Source organism: Lolium rigidum, chromosome 6 (assembly GCF_022539505.1).
Source record: "Lolium rigidum isolate FL_2022 chromosome 6, APGP_CSIRO_Lrig_0.1, whole genome shotgun sequence".
In the NCBI taxonomy this organism is placed as follows: domain Eukaryota; kingdom Viridiplantae; phylum Streptophyta; class Magnoliopsida; order Poales; family Poaceae; genus Lolium; species Lolium rigidum.
The window spans coordinates 297,814,250-297,834,059 of NC_061513.1; the positions used below are offsets into that span (position 1 = coordinate 297,814,250).

Genomic DNA, 19,810 nt, shown 5'->3' on the forward strand with positions numbered 1-19,810 from the left:
ATAGATTGAAATAATATATAGGTTGAAAGATTATACATATAAAGTAAGTAAGACATATTAAATAAATAAAAGGAATCGGCGATGTACAGTATAAATCTGTTCTTTATTTACCACAATCCATGTATATGTAAAAAATACTACGTACAATACCTTCCGTTTTGCACACACTCTGAATAAATAAATCATCTGCCTAATGGCAAAACGTAACCCCATCTCTTCTATATAGCTAGCTTACGTCGTCATAAATCATCCCAATCCCAATCCCAATAGTAGCCAATAATAGTGGTATTCTGTATCGCACGTACACGTGTAAGTGCGTCGAGTCGGTCACTACTCAGAGGTTCATGTCGAGCACGAGCGGCGCGTCCCCCTTGTGCACGTCGAAGGCGCGCCTGACCTTCCCGCCGGCTCCGGCGGCCAGCTCCAGCACGTACTTGCCGTGGAAGCCCCTGAACTTGAAGTTGCCGTTGGCGTCCACCGTCCCGCGCGCGTGCGACGTCCACTCCGTCCTGAGCCCGACGTACCTGCGGCCGGCCTCGCTGAGCGAGCCGTCGGCGTTGAGCAGCTGGCCGTTGGCGCGCCACATGTGGCCCTGCATGAAGCCCCAGAGCATGATCCCCTCCACGGCGGGGTGCGCGAACGCCTCCCGCAGCACCGTCTCCAGGTCGTCGGCGCGCACGGCCTCGTCCGCCGCCGACACGTCCAGCTCCGTGATCCACACGGGGAGCTCCGTGGCGGCCAGCTTGTCGAGCGCGTCGCAGATCACGTCGCCGACGGGGTGCGTCACGTGGCCCTGCACCCCGATCCCGCCCACCGACGCGCCCCGCTTCTGCAGGTCGGTGATGAGGGCGACGTACTTCTCCGGCGTCGCGTTGGGGTCGTTGGCGTTCTCCACGTTGTAGTCGTTCACGAACAGCGCCACAGCGCCGCGGTCGATGGCCGCTCTCTCCAGGAACATGTGCGCGTCAGATGTCGTCGCCCAGTCCAATTAAGCCGAAGAAGGCCGGGTTGTTGCGGAACGCGATCGAAGCCTGCGTCCATCCCGCGAGTCGGCAAACTCGTCAAGCCGCGCGGGACGAAAGCGATGCGTGTGCATGCGTGCTGGACGGCAAACGCAAAGCCGCGCGCGGAACAAAAGCCCCGATCAGCAGCTGGACACATTTCTCGGGTGGGTGCGGGCGCAGGGATCCGGTTGACTTTGACTAATTAATTAATTAGATCCGGCTGACTTCATCGCTCGCCCAAAGAAACGGAAAGGCATGACGCGCGCAGCTCCTCCAAGTCCAACCAAGGGCAGCCACGGTACGAGATTTTGTTCTAAAAACATTACAGTAAAAAGCACCTACTCAACCAAGATGCGTATCAGATCGGACCAAACAAGTAATCAACGTGCTGGGTGCCAAGATGCGGATCGACTAACTTTATTTCTCCACCCACCCATCCGTGTCCATGATTCATACATACTCATAAATCGATTCATATATGCAGCAGCCCAGAAAATGCCTAGCTAGTAGATACAAAGCAAAGGAAGCGATCGAAACGATGATTAATTACCAACCTGATTGTTTCATTCATCGTGCCGCGCCGCGCCTCGCCGGCCCATCTCCCGCCTGCAGGACTCTTCCTCCGTCGAGCAATGGCACGGCACGCCGGCTAGTGTGATTTCGACGGCATTGGCAGCCTCCCTTCCTCCTCTCCTCTCCTCTCCTCTCCTCTCCTCTCCTCGACGAGTAAAGAGTCAAAGTCTAAGTCACACGCGACGCACGCGTTGGCTATACCCCTCCTTGTATATATAGATGGGAGGGCAAGGTTAGAGGAAAAAAAAAAGAGCGGCAGATTGGAGCTCCCCAAAAAAATTCGTGAGGCGAGCTCGCCACCACCGACCTGCCCATCTGGCTCACCGAGCTCGACGCATGCGAGACCGATTTGGACCTCCGTGCCGACGACTACGAGGTGGTGCTCCGGGAGGCGTACGCGCACCCGGCCGTGGAGGGGGTGGTGTTCTGGGGGTTTATGCGGGGACACATGTGGCGCCGGGACGCCTGCCTCGTAAACTCCGACGGCACCGTCAATTGCGCCGGCGAGAGGTCGGTCACCCTCACAAACTACGATTTCTACTCGTGATGCATTTGTTGAGGATTTTTCTGATTTACGACATGACTGACTGCAGGTTCATAAATCTGCGACGGGAGTGGACATCGCACGCGCGCGGGAAGATCGACAAGTGACGGAAACTTCAAATTCAGAGGGTACCATGGATCGTACATCGTGCAGCTCGCGACGGCGACAGGGAAGATGCACAAGACGTTCAGCGTCGAGAAGGGGGACACGCCTCTGGTGCTGGATATGGATGTGTGACGACGGTTAATGCACTTACCTCACATATATAGTTCATACTGATAAATACACATACAAACACACTAAATTTTAACCAATGGTATTGGGAAAGGAATTGTACTACCACTTATAACAATTATAGTTTTACATTTCCACATTTGGGTATATATTTGGAGTATTGAGAACTACAAGGTAATTAAGGTGTTGTACTGGTCAAAGGTAACGAACATGAATGAATAAAGTAAACGAGCTATTCCTCGTTTTGTACCGATGAATGATGTGGACTTCTAGGCTCTGTTCTGGTATTGGATGTTTTTGTTTCGAAACAAAGACTTAATGTCTCAATTTCTAATCGTTTTACAACCTTCAGTAATGAAAATAAAATGATATACAGAGTACGTGAATCGAGACATAAGAGATTTTCATGAGACCTACCCAGAAATAGACTGCCTTGGAGGAAAATATATCTGGTGCACCCGCTTTATTTATGGTTCATCCGGTGCATCCCGAGGTTCAAAACAACCGCTGAAAGTCATCAAAAATACACTTGCATGCTAAATTCTACCATTTTGACCGGTACATATATATTGTGATAAATTGTTATTTAGGTTCAGTTGACTAAAATTAGTAGCCATTAATAAATAAAGTAAAAATAATAATTTTGTGTCAATTTTTAAAATCCAACTCAAGCCCTTACCATAATTCCCAATTTGACAATGTGCATGAACCTGCATCCCTAATCTAGTTTATGAGCCTGATTCTGAAATCACACCTCATATACACTGGCCCAAGAGATCTTTCTGACAACAACACATTAACATTTCTGTTCTTGATAGATTCATGTATAAAGGGCTCATGGCCTTGCTATGCTTAACACCTTGGTACTTCACATGGAAACTTTTTATGCGCATTCTAATTTGCACACATTTTGCTACGTGTACCATTTTCATTTTCACTTGTGTAATAATAAAAGTGTGCGAACATATTTGTCAAAATGATTTATCTAAAGTTTGTCTAAATTCGGATGTACCTAATGCTTAGATACATTTAAATTTAGACAAACTTCCGTTATGTTCAATGGGAGGGAGTGAGTACTTATAATATTTTCACAACTCTTACTATTAGTTGCCTATAGTACGTTCACAAAATTAGAACGAAAATAGACGACAAAAAATTAAAAGAAGAATACAACATATGATTTAGTATATAGTACTGGTCAATGTCCTATATAAAAGGCCAACATAAAATTGTGCGCCTTACATTTTGTGACAGAGAGAGTAATATTTTTGCGGGAATAATTACACTATAGGAATTCGTGAAGGTGCCGACGGGCCCATCCTAGGCCGCCAGCTTTTTATCTGGGCCATCGGCGTAGGGCTCGAACCGGACCGCCCAGCAAATAGGCCGTCAGCATAGAAAAGCCGTCGACGTATTGCACTATGTGCTGGCGGCAACCATCAGCACAGAAAATCCGTCGGAATTGCCTGGCATGCGTTGCCCCTGGAGTTTTCGCCGTGACGGCGAATCGACCCCCAAATTGCCTTTTAGTTTTTGAAAGAATATAAGGAAATGTTAGAAATTTCAAAAATAAAATCCTTTCAGATAACCATGTATTGTGTGTTCTAGTTGTTAGGAAAATTAATAAACATGAATTTTAATATACTACGCAAATGCCATCATGTTTCGGTAAAACTGTTTTTCTGGTTGCGGACGATCTCTAATGAAAATGTTTTATATATGAAAATATCTACGGAAATTTTTTAGATTCCTCAAAATCAAAAAGGAAATATGAGTTTTTTCATTCGGTGATTTTTTTAAAAAAAAAATCAAATTCAGTTTCTTGTTATTTGAATACAAGATTATTACTACTTATTGATTGTTGTTTACTCAAATAGTTTTTTTTGGAATTTAAATAATCTAGAAGTGTGATGTTATGGCCCAAAGGTTAATACGATTGATAGGGTACTGTTGTCAAGGAAAGTATACCTTCTCTGCAAGAAACTCATAAGGAAGGAAGGAAAAAAGTTAAGTATGCTGAGATGGAAGCAGTTTAAGGATGAGTGACCGATGGGATGAGAGAGTGACCATGGGAAGTTTTACTATTGGTTTTTTTTTTTTTTTTTTTTTTGGAAAACTGACAAATGGCCATTAACCTCTATGTCGACGGTTGCCGTCGGCATAGCCTACGCCGATAGCCATAGCCTAAGTCGATGATAACCTCAGCTATGTCGATGCCTTGTAATGCCGATGGCAAAATAGCATATGCCGACTGCTAGAAGTTGTTACAACCTTGACTGTTTCCTCTAGTGTTATAATATATTTTTTTGTCTTTTAACTATTATTTCTCCTTATTTATGTACGTGTACAACAATTTTTTGAGGGCAAACAGAGTTTTATAGATTAATCAGCAAAGTAATACACTCTTGGGCAATGAGGTCAGCAATGCCGGAGGAGCATGAGGTGTTCAGACCGCAAGCTGTCCAGATCTCAACCCCCTTGTAGAAAAATCCACACTAATCTCGGTTCGTAACTGCCTTTAGGTTCGGTCGCTCAACCCAATCGGCACTAAAGCCCCCTCTTTTATTCCGGTTGTGTTGTGAATTGGAACTAAAGGGTCTCCACGTGATTGATCTAGAGCTCTCGGGCTGGAGATGATTTAGTTATGGTTGGTGGAACACCAACCGGGACTAAAGAGCTCCATGTGTGGAATGCAGGAGCCCCCTTTCCTCTGTATTTTCCTTTTGATTTTTATTTTGTTTTTATCATTCAATTATTTTTCATTTAGTGTTTTTATTTTTATTTGGTTTTTTCATTCAACTCGATGCTACTACATACAACAATGAAGGTACACAACATTGTCATGAATACGGTGATCGAAGTGACCTCTTTCTTCATGCTTGGTCGAACATATTACACACAGTACATATGCATATACAATATAATTTCTCTTACGATCCCCATTGTCTGAATATAAATTCCCGATGGTATTCTCTGGTTGGAGATATGACCTCCATAAGTAAGAATCCCGCCAATTTTCTTGAATTAGCGCAAGGTCGATGCTGTTGAATGACCTCAGTGGCTGGCTAGGAAGTTCCTGCACCCCAGTGAAGGCACCAGTCGGTTGTGAATTTTCAGTACTTAAACAACTTATAAGAGATGACTCATTTACAAACATAGTGTATGTAGTTTAGATGGAACAAACCCTAGCCAGTGCTCTATTTTTTGAACTTCTTTCATCCATGTTTTGAAGACGGTCTTCTTTGTTTCTGTTCTCTCGTGTTGTGGATTGTTGTATATTGTTGCAGTCACTCGGTGTACCAAAGGCTTTCCTCTCTACCTCCTATTTTTATATTGATTTTTATCGTTTTGATTGGTAATGATACAATGTCGGTTTGTAATTTCTTCGAGCTATAAACTATCTAGTTTTTATTTATCGATTAGGCCATGAAAGACAAACTTCAGTGTAGAATGAGAAAACTAAAATTAGAAATCAGAATGTTACATCTACTGTATTTCAGTACGTTTTACAGTTTAGTTCCTAACACGCAACATTTTGCACTGTAGAACAAACCGTGTAGTCCAATGTAAATAACATTAGCTCACTTAATATAGCCACTTATTTGCCGTATCTTATCTTACTTCTAAAAAATATCCAGATTGCTACTGACCTTGAAGCTCTTTCAATCCACACCACACCACACAAACATTAAAACATAACAATTACTGCATAGATCAGGCATCCCAAATATTACTGGCACGGGCGCAGCGTGCCACAGCACATATGCTTCCTAGTGTTACATTATGTGCGATGAGCTTCTAGTTGGGTTTGAGGAAAAAATGAATATATACAATTTTCGGAGAAATTAGGTGCCTTATTGTTAACTTACCCCTATCGAACAATCATTTAGTCATAGATGCATCATTATGATATTACACTAAGCAAAATTAACCAACACCACAATGCTGTTAATATAAACATATACTATTTTACTACCAAATTATATTTTCTACCATTGAAAATATATTTCTTAAATTTTGAATTTATGTTCCAAGTAAAGTGACATTTTTGGGGTTTTCGAACACTTATGGCAACTTAATGACATGTTGTTTATTTGACTTTCCATGTTGCAGAAAAAATAAGAATAATTTGTATGACACCATATTTCTTTTTGAAATGTATGTATATGTATGTGTTGAAATATTTTTACTAACCTTAGATGTGTAACTCACTCGAACTATAGCATATAGTCAAACAAATGTCTCTGTGTAGTTTCCAAAGTGCATGATTGGATATTAAGTTTAAGTAAATAAACATTTATAGGTATGTAAGGTGTCTACCTACAATGGGTTTGAACTTGAATAATATGCATTTCTCCCATTTAATGGGTTTTTAGGCTAATATATGAATTTGATGATGGGCATCATGATAAGTTTGCATCGCATGTGAAGATTTTTTGTGTTGATCAATGGGTAGGAGTGTCTATATGACAACCAAATTTGTAAAAACTTATATATTCTTAATATGTTAATGAAATCAAAGGCTCACAAACGCAATTCTAGGTTAGAATCCGATATTAACTAAACAACCTACGAAGACTAAGCAAGATATGGCACTATGAAAATAATTGTCAAGAAACAACTAATGGGCAATAAAATGACGTGTTCTTGAAGTACACACAACTACAAAGTGACTCTACGGACATAGGTCAGAACCACCGTGGCAATGGAAAAAGAGGTCATTGCGTGGGCTTTTTAATTGATGTGAAGTCCTTGATGGAAATCGAGATAATAAGACCAATTATATGAAACGGTCTTTGTTTGGTCTCCATTTCAATAATGTCATTCTCATTAGGTATGATTATTATGGTTCCACTTGTTTGCACTTAGCTTTATTTGTGTGTCTACAAAAGTAACATATGTTTCAAAATAGATTGAAATGTTTACATCACACACACTAAAATGACAACAAACTTCATTCATAACATAAAACAAATGTATCATTACATTTTTACCATAATATCACCGATTACACACTGTAATGTGAGTAGCAACAATTCTCACTAAGATATAAGATTTTCTACAAGATGACATACGATCTCCGGGGTCGCAAAAAGGTTGGGAAGTTGTTTCATTCTTTTCCAAACCACCCCTTTGTCTTAAAGCTCACACAAAGACATGTACATGAAAAATAAAAGCGAGAATATGAGTTCCACCTTAGCTCACTATACATATATAACATAAGAACACATAACACAGAAGAACATACTTACATCTCCATACCATAATTGTCGTCTTTGCAACATTCTTGTTTTGAGCCCTTACTCCTTGTGGAAAATGTGCAGAGCCACGTCTTTTGCAAACAAACTGCAAGGTAAGACAACCACGAAGAAGCAACATGAGCACGAAAGCACGACCAACAAAGTAGCCACTCAACAAACACAACCGCGAGGAGAAATCGATGCATCCCTAGAAAAGTAAAACCCACCGGAAGCAAGACCACCGACGTGCAACAACGAAGGCTGAACCCACCACCAAATGTCGCATGAAGAACAATACACAATTTAAACCCCTGGATGGAGAAAAAAAAAACGCGCACATGATCAAAAGAAGAGTGGCGAAAAAAGAAAGAGAGGAGCCTTATATGCAACGGCCAAGGCTGTAGGATAACGTAGCATAGAAAACAAAAATTTTCCTACCGCGAACACGCAATCCAAGCCAAGATGCAATCTAGAAGACGGTAGCAACGAGGGGGTATCGAGTCTCACCCTTGAAGAGATTCCAAAGCCTACAAGAGGAGGCTCTTGTTGCTGCGGTAGACGTTCACTTGCCGCTTGCAAAAGCGCGTAGAAGATCTTGATCACGATCGGTTCCGGCGCCACGAACGGGCAGCACCTCCGTACTCGGTCACACGTTCGGTTGTTGATGAAGACGACGTCCACCTCCCCGTTCCGGCGGGCAGCGGAAGTAGTAGCTCCTCTTGAATCCGACAAGCACGACGGCGTGGTGTCGGTGGCGGTGAAGAAGTCCGGCGGAGCTTCGCTAAGCTATGCGGGCAATATGGAGGAGAGGAGCTTGGCTAGGGTTTGGGAGGGGTGGCCGGCCACTCTATGGGGGGTGGCCAGCTTGTGGTCTTAGGGTGGGCGGCCCCCTCCCTTGGCCCCTCATTATATAGGTGGATCCCAAGTGTTGGTGTCCAAGTCTTCGAATAAGACCCGAAACCAAAACCTTCCATAAGAGGGGAAACCTAGCCCAACTAGGACTCCCACCCAAAGGGTGGGATTTCCACCTCCCATGTGGGGGGTGGCCGGCCCCCTATGGTGGAGTCCACTTGGGACTCCACCCCATCTAGGGCTGGCCGGCCATGATGGTTCCCACATATTCAACGATGACTTTAGTGATCGAATGAACCATTCACATATATTACCAATTCCCTTTGTCTCGCGATATTTTACTTGTCCGAGGTTTGATCTTCGGTATCACTCTATACCTTGTTCAACCTCGTCTCCTGACAAGTACTCTTTACTCGTACCGTGGTATGTGGTCTCTTATGAACTCATTCATATGCCACGCTGCTTCTTCTCCGCTGCCGGCTTCCGAGATCCATTGGATGATCTTCATGCTGCGCCCGAGCTGCCTCTCTTTCGGCTACTAGTACACTCACGGTTTTCTTCATCACATCCATTTCCGTTACCAACTGCGCCACAACATCTTTTTCCCGATCCATCTTTCTCTTACGGCTTCGTAACCGTACGGGTCATCGTTCGGGGAACCCTATTTTCCACGGAATGGGCCCCATGCCTCGTACACGTCCTCCGTGTTCGGGATTCCCGAGGGCTTTTGTCGGGGCGTCGTTCTCTCCGTTGAACTTGATCTTCCCCTCTTGAGCATCCCTCATTGCCTCAATAAGCTTTTTGGTGGGTGTAATTATTTTGCCCCGATAAACACACTCCCCTGTCTCCGGGTTCAGCGATCCCCCATGCCCGTACCACCAGCTTTTGGCCCTTGGGTCCCATCCCTCCGTACACTGGACGGATTCCTCGCGCCCTCAGCTCGTTCTCCATCTTCTCCCACCTAGGCTGCCAAAAGCGATACCCTCCTGGCCCCATTTTATGATTGTACTCCTTCTTGGCCGCATTTTCCTTATTTTTTTTCGATAGTTCAAGGAACTGCTCCGATTTCTTTTGCTTCACAAATTCTGGCCAATCATGTTGCAGTTTCTCATATTGTCCTTTGAAAACCGGAGTCTTGCCCTGGTTGACAAAGTCATGGGCTAGATTTTGCTTGTATTTCCGGAATGCGTTGGCCATCCTAGAAAGAGCGAACTGTTTGACTAGCTTGCGCCTCTTCTTGTTTTCCGCAATCTTGTTACCCTCCTCATCGTATTTGCGGTATTCCGGAGGTAGAACGAAATGTTCCATAAGCTTGTTGAAGCAATCTTTTTTTCTCTCTTATCGACAAAAGTGAAACCAACACGTGCCTTCTTTGGCTCATTCCACTCCTGGCGGGTGATCGAGACGTTGTCTCTAACAACGGCTCCGCATTGGCTGACAAACTTGGTGGCGTTCTTGCTGGGCTCCAGCGGCCTGCCGGTTGCTTCGTCGACAACATCGATGGTGCATGTTTCTCCTGCTTTCATCGTCTTGGTTGCGCCACGCTTTGACGACGTACTCGATTTTTCGACGATCCGGCCGAGGGCTAAAATAAGAAAGAGAGTCGCGCGCGTTAGTACACACACATTTATTCAAATCGGTTAGTTGTATCACCGGACGCTCAATATGTATATATATATACCTCGGCGCCGGAGGTGGTTGCTACTTCCAATTGAAGATCGTCGTTTATCGACGTTTCTTCGGCATCATCGTGCCGACGGCGCCCGACATCTTCACCCTCAAGGTTCAGATAAGAAGAGATATCATCTTCTTCTTCTCCGGTCGGCACAAATGGAATATCGCCATTTATGATGCCGAACATATGGTCTTCGACGTCCGGATCATAGTTCTCCGGAATCGGGTCAGCTCTATCGTCCGCCATATGTCGGTCCCGAAAACATGTAGTCAAAACAAATTAATTAAGTGAAGAAGGGGCGGTGGCGGTGGCGAAAGGGCGGTGGCAAAAGGAGAGGGCGAGGAAGGGGTGGGAGAGGGTGTCGCGGCGGATTCATCGGACAAGTGCCGTGGCGAGGGGGGGAAGGGCGACGTGAACCGGTTGGGCAAACAGAGACGGCGTGGGACCGGTGGCGAAAGGGGGGCGGCGATGGCGAAAGGACGGTGGCCCTCACCACACCCCTCCGTATACGCGCGGGGTCGGTGTGTGCATGCATGTCTCTCTCTCCATCTCTAAAAAACAAAAAAGCGCCGCCCCCGCCCCCTCCGTATACGCGCGGGGTACCGGGTTTGACGTCGTTATTAAGTTTGACGCGCGGGGTACGTACCGGTTCCGTTTGACGCGCGGGGTACCGGTTCCGTAAAATAACTAATTCATGTTAAGTTATTTTTTTGTTAAGTTAATTATTTATCCGTCGTTATTCTGCAGGTCGGTGATCAGGGCGACGTACTTCTCCGGCGTCGCGTTGGGGTCGTTGGCGTTCTCCACGTTGTAGTCGTTCACGAACAGCGCCGGCGCCGGGTCGATCGCCGCCGTCTCCCGGAACATGTGCGCGTCGATGTCGTCGCCGAGCCGCTGCCGGAAGAAGCTGCCGTGGAGCATCTCGTTGTTCACCTCGTAGCACGGGAAGCGGCCGTTGTAGCGGGACACGAGGCTCTTGATCCGGGACTCCACGGCGGCCTTGAGCTGGCCGGGGTTCAGGGCGCGCACCCACGGCTGCACCGAGTTCTCCACCGCCCAGAAGATGCAGTGCCCGCGCACCGGCTTCTTGTGCTGGTCGCAGAGGGCGATCCGACTTGCTGATGCAAGCTCCGATCGGCACGACGTTGTCCAGCTGGACCACCCGGATGGACGCGCCGTTCACGGTCACCGACGCCGCCGCGTCGTCGTTCGCGCCTCTCGCTCGTGCGGAACGAAAGCGATGCGGGCCCCGATCAGCAGCTGGGTGCGGGCGCCGTGACTACGCGAAACCTGCGCGTCCTGGATGGCCGAGTTGCGGAACGCGAATCCTGCGCGTCGCCAAAGTCGATCACGTCGCGCGGAACCAAAGCGATGGGTGACTAATTAATTACTCCGCCGTGAAAGGCACCAAGAACTAGACGCGCGCTCTCTTCTCATCCAATCCAACCAAGGGCAAAGTACCAGCAGACTTTGTTCTAAAAAACAATAAAAAGCACCTACTCAATCAACCAAGATGCGCATCAGATCGGACCAAGATGCGGATCCATCCATCCCGGAATTTACAAGACTAACTCTATTTCTCCATCCACCAATCCGCCCGTCCATGATTCATACGGAGTAGTAGTAGTAAATCATAACCAATAAATCGATTCATGCATGCAGCAGCCCAGAAAGGCCTAGATACTAAAAAAAATAAACAAAGGAAGCGATCCACACAATGATTGATTAATTACCAACCTGCATATTGTTCCATGGCGCCTCGCCTCGCCGGTCCATCGATCTCCCGCCTGCGCGCACGACTCTTCCTCCGTCGAGCGATGCAACGGCACGCCGGCTAGTGAATTCGACAACATTGGCAGCCTCCCTCCTGTCCTCTCCTCGACGAGTAAAGAGTCAAAGTCTAAGTCACACGCGACGCACGCGTTGGCTGTACCCCTCCTTATATTTATAGATTGGGAGGCAATATTAGAGGAAAAAAGAGCGGGAGATTTGGGCTCTCCAATTTTTTTGTTTGGTGGGAGAGAAAGCTGGAATGGTCAAGATGGAAACAATGGAACGGCCAAGATGAAAATATCCACGGATCGCTCTAGTGTCATGCATGGTCTTCCGCTGGTGGTTAAATGCCTTCCACTGATTATGGGGAAATTAATGGCAGAGAAGCAAACCACCCGTATTCCAAGGGGCAAGGGCTAATCATACTCCCTCTGTACCGGTTTATTAGAGCAAGTACAGTAAGATATATACTCAGCTGGCTATAAGAGATAAAATATCATAAATTTCCTTACTTAGAGAAGAGAGATTAGGAGAGAGAAGAGAAATTTGCGTGAATGCCTGCGTTTAATTACTGCATGCAACCAAAATGAAAGGGAACTCGTGCATGCATTGGTCAAACCCAACTAATGGAGAGAGAGGATCGTTGCTTTCCAAGAACAGCCCCAATCAAAACAACTATTAATTAGAAATCTAGCCTAATTTCTTGGGACTTTCCTAATTTTATAATAAAACTAGTAAACCGGTATGAAGGGAGTACCTGAGTCTCACCTCATTAAGCCCATCTGTATGTCGCCTCTGTTTTCGGGCTAATCATACCTAAGTCTTACCTCATCACGCCCATCAGATCGTCGCCTCTGTTTTCAATGGCAAGGCACGTATCAGTTGGATTTATTTTCTGCAGCGATGAACTTGCTATCTCTCTTACTAAGCGCAGGTGTTGCTTCCAAAGAGGTGAATTAAAGTTAGGACATTCAACCTAATATGTGTTTTACACGGAGAAAAAAAAATTGTCATCTGGATTCCATACGATTCATTGCTGTGGACCGTAAATGAATAGTACACATTTTTCCTTCCTGCTTTGTTTTCTTTAGCGACTTGTTCCTAAAGTGCTGATTCAATTCCTTGCCTTTGCATGGAAATATCAGCTACAGAAATAATGGCTTTAAGCCATTAACCACAAAAAACTAAGCTTTTCACAAAAAACAAAAACATTATCATTATGGATTGAGTTTACACACATCCCACATGTTATATGTACCACCTAGCCTGTGTGGATATAAAATACATGAGAGAAGCCACTACTAGTGTATATGTATTAAGTCGCTAACATGACATTGGGTTTCAAAATTGAAAATCTGAGACATAAGCCAACATACATATTATTATATCTGGATATAAAATTCATGTATATGCCAATCTACCAAAGCACCAAGCCTTCTTCTCAACAAAAAGCCAGCTAGTGCAACCTTGAGCTTTTTGGCGAGACCCTCGATGATCCCCACCCTGATGGTATGCTGCTAGGCACATCCTCGATCACCCATCCAACCGCGTCTTCTCCACCGGCAAGGGCCAGACACACATCCAGCCGCTCCAAGTAGGCACTACACCATGCCAAATAGCAGCACTGGGACTGATATGGTCATCCCTGCCATACACAAAAACCTTTCTTCAGCAAAGAGGTAAATACAACTCCATGCTAATCTATACTCCCTGATGATGCTCTCTATCAAGCTAAGACAGAACAATCATATAGACATTAAATACCCATCGAATAAGTAAACTATTTTAAGGCTTGAAGCTCTATCTCTTTCCAGTCTGAGTAAAATAGGTTTGTGCTCCACAAGTATGCCAAGATCAAGACGGTTGCCAGTGGTCTACAAGGCAACAGTTGGGCACAGGACATTCATGGGGTTATGGGCATACACGAGATAGGACAATACCTGAGGCTTTGGCAGCTGGTACAACACACCCACCTTCGGGAGGAGCTAGATCGCCTGCAATGGAGACGGACAGCCCATGGCACATACACAACCAAGTCTTGCTACCTCGCTACCTTCCATGGATCCATGACCTGCTCCACCTGGAAGCTCACTGGAAGCCATGGGCGCCACAGCGGGTAAAATTCTTCGATTGGCTCGCGAGCCAAGACAGATGCTAGACCGCCAACCACCTTACGCAACGAGGTGTGCAACACCATCCCCGCTGCCCACTCTGTGACCAGGAGCCTGGGACCATGCAACACCTAATACTGAATTGCCCATTCTCTCGGCAAACCTGGCATGAGGTGCTAGCCTGGCTCAGGATGCCGACAAGTGCCAAACCAGGAGGCATCACTGATGGAATTGGTAGCAGCATGCAAAGGTAGACACACCCAAGCCCTTGCGCAAGGGACTCGCATCTGCTGCCTTGCTCACACCATTGACCTACAACAGAATACACAAGCATCAGGATTTTTTTTTCAAAGATCACCACAAGCTATAGGCTCAGTACTCCAAAACAAGGCTCTGTACCATTATATAAGGGTGCTCAATGGAAAGGGAAGCAAAGAAACTCCAACAACTAAACCATTGGACACCTATGAAATGATTACCAATTTTCTGAACATGCCTCGAACTGCAAATATTTATGTATCAGGAAAATACATTTGAAAAATATTGTGTGTAGATGCACATGAGAGAGAATATGGGTTCCCTCCATAACCATGCATGCATAATAAGGATTTACTAGCGTGGCTTCATATTATAACCACGGCTACTGTCTTAGCCTTCCTCTGAATAAGATTTTCATTTTCCGTAATCAGAAACAAGGTTCGTATATGGTCTTATCACCAATGATAGATCAAGTTATTTCAACCGCTAACACGTGTTCTATTCAAAAATCCATTTGAGCATGTAACACAGACTACACAGTATGCTGGAGCACAGCTGACAAAAAAGGACATGCGCATAATCTAGTATGGTAGACAGCCAAAGCATACATACTAGAATAGTGTACGTGAAGCAGGGATAATATATGAAGTCTGAACTCATATCATGATACTTTGCCTTACAATTTGTTTTCCTCTTTCTTTCATGACCGTTCTGCTCTTGCACGGGTTCCTCTTCATCCTTAATTTCAAAAGCTTTTGGCGTAGCCTACATGCAAAATCCTCATTGTCAAACAAAGAAGGTGAAAATTGCTACAAAGTAGAAACATGACTGAAAGACATAAATAAAATGTTGAGCAAATGAGAGATGCGTACATCTGTGATCTGGGCCATCTTCTTAAGTATAAACTCCGAACAGAGTTGCGTCCATCCAACTTGCTGAACCATGCCTTTGCATCAAAAGCTTGTCTTGGCATCCTCTTCTCTCTTTCTAGCATCCTCTTCTTCTTCGGCCTTAAGTCAGGCCTTGCATATATTGAATTGTATCCAGAAACTCATCCGCCATCTCCTCAACCTTCAGTATCGAACTAATCACATTATGTAAAAGGATCAAAAATGTTACGAGAAACTCGACAGACATAATACAAACATCGCCACCCAACAAAAACAAACAGAAAATCAACAAATAAATCTAGAAACGGAAACTTGTAGGATTAAATCACCTTATCCTCTAGAACATAAATAGGTTATATTGCACAGAAATGCATCAATCCACTAACTTTTGCCAGAATTTGGTACTCCCGTTACTATAGTCCAACTACCCGGGAACAACCTGCCTATGGGAAAATAAACAAGATCACACGAGAAATCGTGGATGATGAATGAAAGTCTGCAACTACAACTGCTGTTATGCTCCATTTCAATCCTCATATTTTTAGTGCAGGCTAGACACTGAAACTGGAATAATCTAGTTGTTTTCAGCTAGATCAACGAGATTGCCCATAATAAGTTAAAGATTAAGTATTCACGCCAAACGTCAGCGGCTATTGCGCTCAGGAAACGACCTTCCATGTGCAAATGAAAAAAAATAAACAAGACTTTATCAAATACAGCACACATACGAATCGGACTGAGCCACCCAAGTTCACAACTTGAAACAGCAATAAAAGACAAAAAAAATCAAGTAAAACAAAACAAGTCAAAGCAAGTCGTCGCCACAAGACCAACATGCCTCCACCACCACCTCCGACGATGGCGGGCAGCTGCCAAGCGCAGACCTACCAGCTAATATCCAGGCCGGAACAACAACTTGTCCTAGTTTATCACTGTCGTATGCTGGTGGGTTTCTTGCAGCAGGACGGTGTCGGTGAACAAGACCATGCGAGCTGCTTGATGTTCGTCCTCCATTAGCTGCAATAGCTACCTACACACAATCAAGGGAATAAGTGAATGCACAAAATAAAAAAGTACCTAGAATCCTAATTTATAAGGCAATACTTGGATGAATCTTTTTAACCATCACAGCTGCATGCATATAATCTTTGATACCCAATTTGAACAAAAAAAAAATACTTTTTAAGATGCATTGGAATGGCAAAAACAAGTTGTTCTCCCACATTGCCACTAGTTCTAATATTCTTTGGCATCAACTAGTGGCCAGAACAAAAATTGTCTGTCATTAAGGACATAGAATCTCGTACAGGACCGCTCTATGGTTACTAATGAGTGAAACCTTTGCCACCGGAACAAAGAGCTATATGGTTACTTAACCTAGAACGGTACAAAATTCTTAAAAAAAAACTTAGTCTTCTCCGGGAACACAACATCAGTGTCAACCTCGATCAGAGTTTGACCCATACGTAGGTTAATTGTGATGCTAAGATGTCTGAGTACTTGTATCACCAATCATTTCTTCCCCACCTTCCCCACTTGAAATAAGCATACATACTAGAACTGTATATATGTAGCAGGGGACAATATATGAAGTCTAAACTCACGTCACTGTACTACTGTGGCTTAGAATTCGCTTTCACCTTTCTTCCACGTTCCTTCTTCTGCTCTTGAACAGGTTAATCTTCATCCTTTATTTCAATAGCTTTTGTCCTAGCCTACAGGTAAGAACAACATTGTGAACAAAAAAGGGCAAATAATTAAATAACAAGTACCGAAAGACATAAATAAAATGGTGAGTACACAGTGAGAGACCCGTGCAGTTGTGATATGGTCCTTCTTATCAAGTAGAAATTCCGAATAGAGTTGTGTTTGTGTCAGCAGCTCATCCAACTTTCTGAACCATGCCCTGAGCATCAAAAGCCTACCTTGAAGCCTCTTCTCTCTTTCTGACCTCCTCTTCTTTTTCGACCTTAAGCCAGGCCTGATATAACTCGTCTACCTCCATCATCACCTCCATGATGAGGGATGCATTGTCATTCTTTATCCAAGCAGTCGGGGGCGGCCTCATGGATCAAAAGCCTGCCTTGCGGCATCTTCTCTCTTTCGTGCATCCTCTTCTCCTTTGGCCTTAAGTCGGGCCTAGTATAGCTCCTCTTCCTCCGTCATCACCTCCGTGATGAGGGATGCATCGTCATTCTTTGCCTGAGGGTAATAGGAAGAGAAGAAGTTGCATCCACAAACTCAGCAGCTATCTCCTAGGCATAGTTCATATCAGGACAAGCAAATCAGAATTGTATAAGCACTGAACTAACAAATGGTGAACAATTTCATGCAATAGATATGAACACAAATGCAACATTTGAGTCAACCGGGAGGTATCTTTGAATGTCGGCGGGCCTTGGGGCGAGCAACTTGACACTGCCTGCATAAAGATATACACTTGGAATTATGAAGACATATTCAACAATATAGAACTTGCATTTTCACATACAAGCATAGCTAGTTCTGGACAGCGACGTACTGGCGCAGCGAGTGAAGCACAGATGGGTCCTTGGCGGCAACGGAGGGCAGCACGAAAAGCCTCACACCCTAGCCGATGGCACCGCTGGAGTCTGTAGAGCATCACCAACACAGTAAAAGGCAGGGCCAGGGGCAAGTCAAACATGCACGACGAGGGAATCGACCACGGAGAAGTGCCCAGAGCTGCATATCAGTACATGAAAATATAAGCTTGACAGTCTGAATGCTTGACATAGAGAATTTTCAAGTACAATTTATTTTGCTTCAAATCATTGCATGTTGTTTAACTAACAAGCACCACTTTATCAGGGAAGTAAGGAACTTAGAACATAATAATTATATATATATATATATATATATATATATATATATATATATATATATATATATATATATATATATATATATAGAGAAAAGCTTTTCTATTTTGTGACTCCATGGAGGTTGCAATCTTGGCTGTCCATCATGCTTTGAGATTCCTTCTCCGAAGCGGTCAACACTTTCCATGTTTACATTTCCTTGTTTAGTTGTGAGGTTGGAAATTTCCTCTTTGGCTGGTTTGGGCCCCGTTTCTGCACATGGCAGATGTAAGCCTGCTCCACCGACCGAGTGTGCTGTTCGAGGTGTTTCCCTCCTGTGAGGTTGCTCTTCCGTGTAAATTTGCAAAGGTTCCATATGTTCCGTTTCTCCCGTTTTAATCCCGTTTTCGTCTCTCTCATCCAGATCGTGGAGGCAGTCCCCGAGCCACCGAGCCCACTCCCTCTCGCTCACCCTATTCGTATCGAAGCTCCATGGAGTTGAAGATGGTCTCCATCCGTCACCCCTCCCTCTCTCCGCTCCCTTTCCCCGGCCAAGCTAACCTCGCCCCTTGAGTAGAAGAGTCCCGGCCAGATCCGTGGAGAGCAGCCACCGGCCGGCCATGTACTTAAGGAGCCGGACATATCCGGCGAGATCCATAGGGAGATGCAGGACGGCAAGGAGATCCGGCAGAAGAAGAGCAGCAAGAAGGTACTCTTCCTCTTTTACTATTTCTTAAATTCGATCTTGTTCATTTGAGATCTTCATGGAGCGCAGCGCAGGGCGGATTAATTAGAAATCTTACTAACTTTTATACTAGTAAGATGTCCCCCAGGTTGGATGCGTTTTCCTTTTATTGCTATGTCTATCTTTTGGTAAATAGAAGCTGGAGCTATCAGCAAGGGCATCGCCTTGTGTACTGACTGATAAGTAAAGCAAAATGCATTTTACCATGTGATGGGACGAAGGTGGTTCTCCTTTGGCGGGGTCACTCCATTAGTGATTGCGTGCCTTAACCTGAGAGACTAACCTACTTAGCTGGATTAACATCCTTGAGATGTTCTGAATTTGTTTGAGCACCGTTTTGATTCAGAGTACTCAAAGACTAAATTCGAAGGGGCTTCTTTTGAGTTTCATGTTTGAAAAGATTTTGATCTACTATAAACTGATATAGAATGATCTGTAAAAAAACACGGAGATGGTGTCTTGTTTTAGTCACTGCAATCAATTATCTCGATGCAGAAGTCTATTCACTCCATTTACCTGGCACCGTTCAACCCAACATAAGGCTCTTTCTACTTTTTGTTCAGGCACCATCATCAAATAAGGCAGACACTACCTAAATACACGCGATACATAGGCACTTTGGATTTGGGTGGTTCGAACCTTTCGCTCTGTACACAGGCACTTTTTATTTATATGTGTAGCTCTTTACGATAAATTGAATATCTAATTCAAGCTACATTAATTTACTCTAGATTTTTTTTCTTTTGGTAATGTCACCTCAAGAACTTCAATATTTTCCATAGTGGTTTTCAAATTAGATTTTGTACTCCCATCTTGGATGACAAATTAGATCCATAGTAGGCACCAAAAGATCGTGAATGTGCTCCTTTTCTATTTTCCAATTTGTGTCATGCATGTGAAAGTGAATATTTGCAAATCTGTATGAGGTGTTCAATCTTTTTCCTGCCATCAATCGATTGTTCATGGATGATTAATCGTTTCTTATATGAAGCCTCACGTTTGCTTCATAGAGGGTTTCCCACATTTTTTTACTGTCAGTCTCATAGCTAATCTCATTTTTGTTAAAGTAAATCGAAGTTTTATTGCAGATAA

At 44.4% G+C, this 19,810-nt stretch overlaps 1 pseudogene; it reads right to left on the reverse strand.

Annotated features, from left to right (window-relative positions):
* Positions 1-334: 334 nt before the first annotated feature.
* On the reverse strand, positions 335-17,222 carry LOC124664431 (annotated as a pseudogene).
* Positions 17,223-19,810: the final 2,588 nt, after the last annotated feature.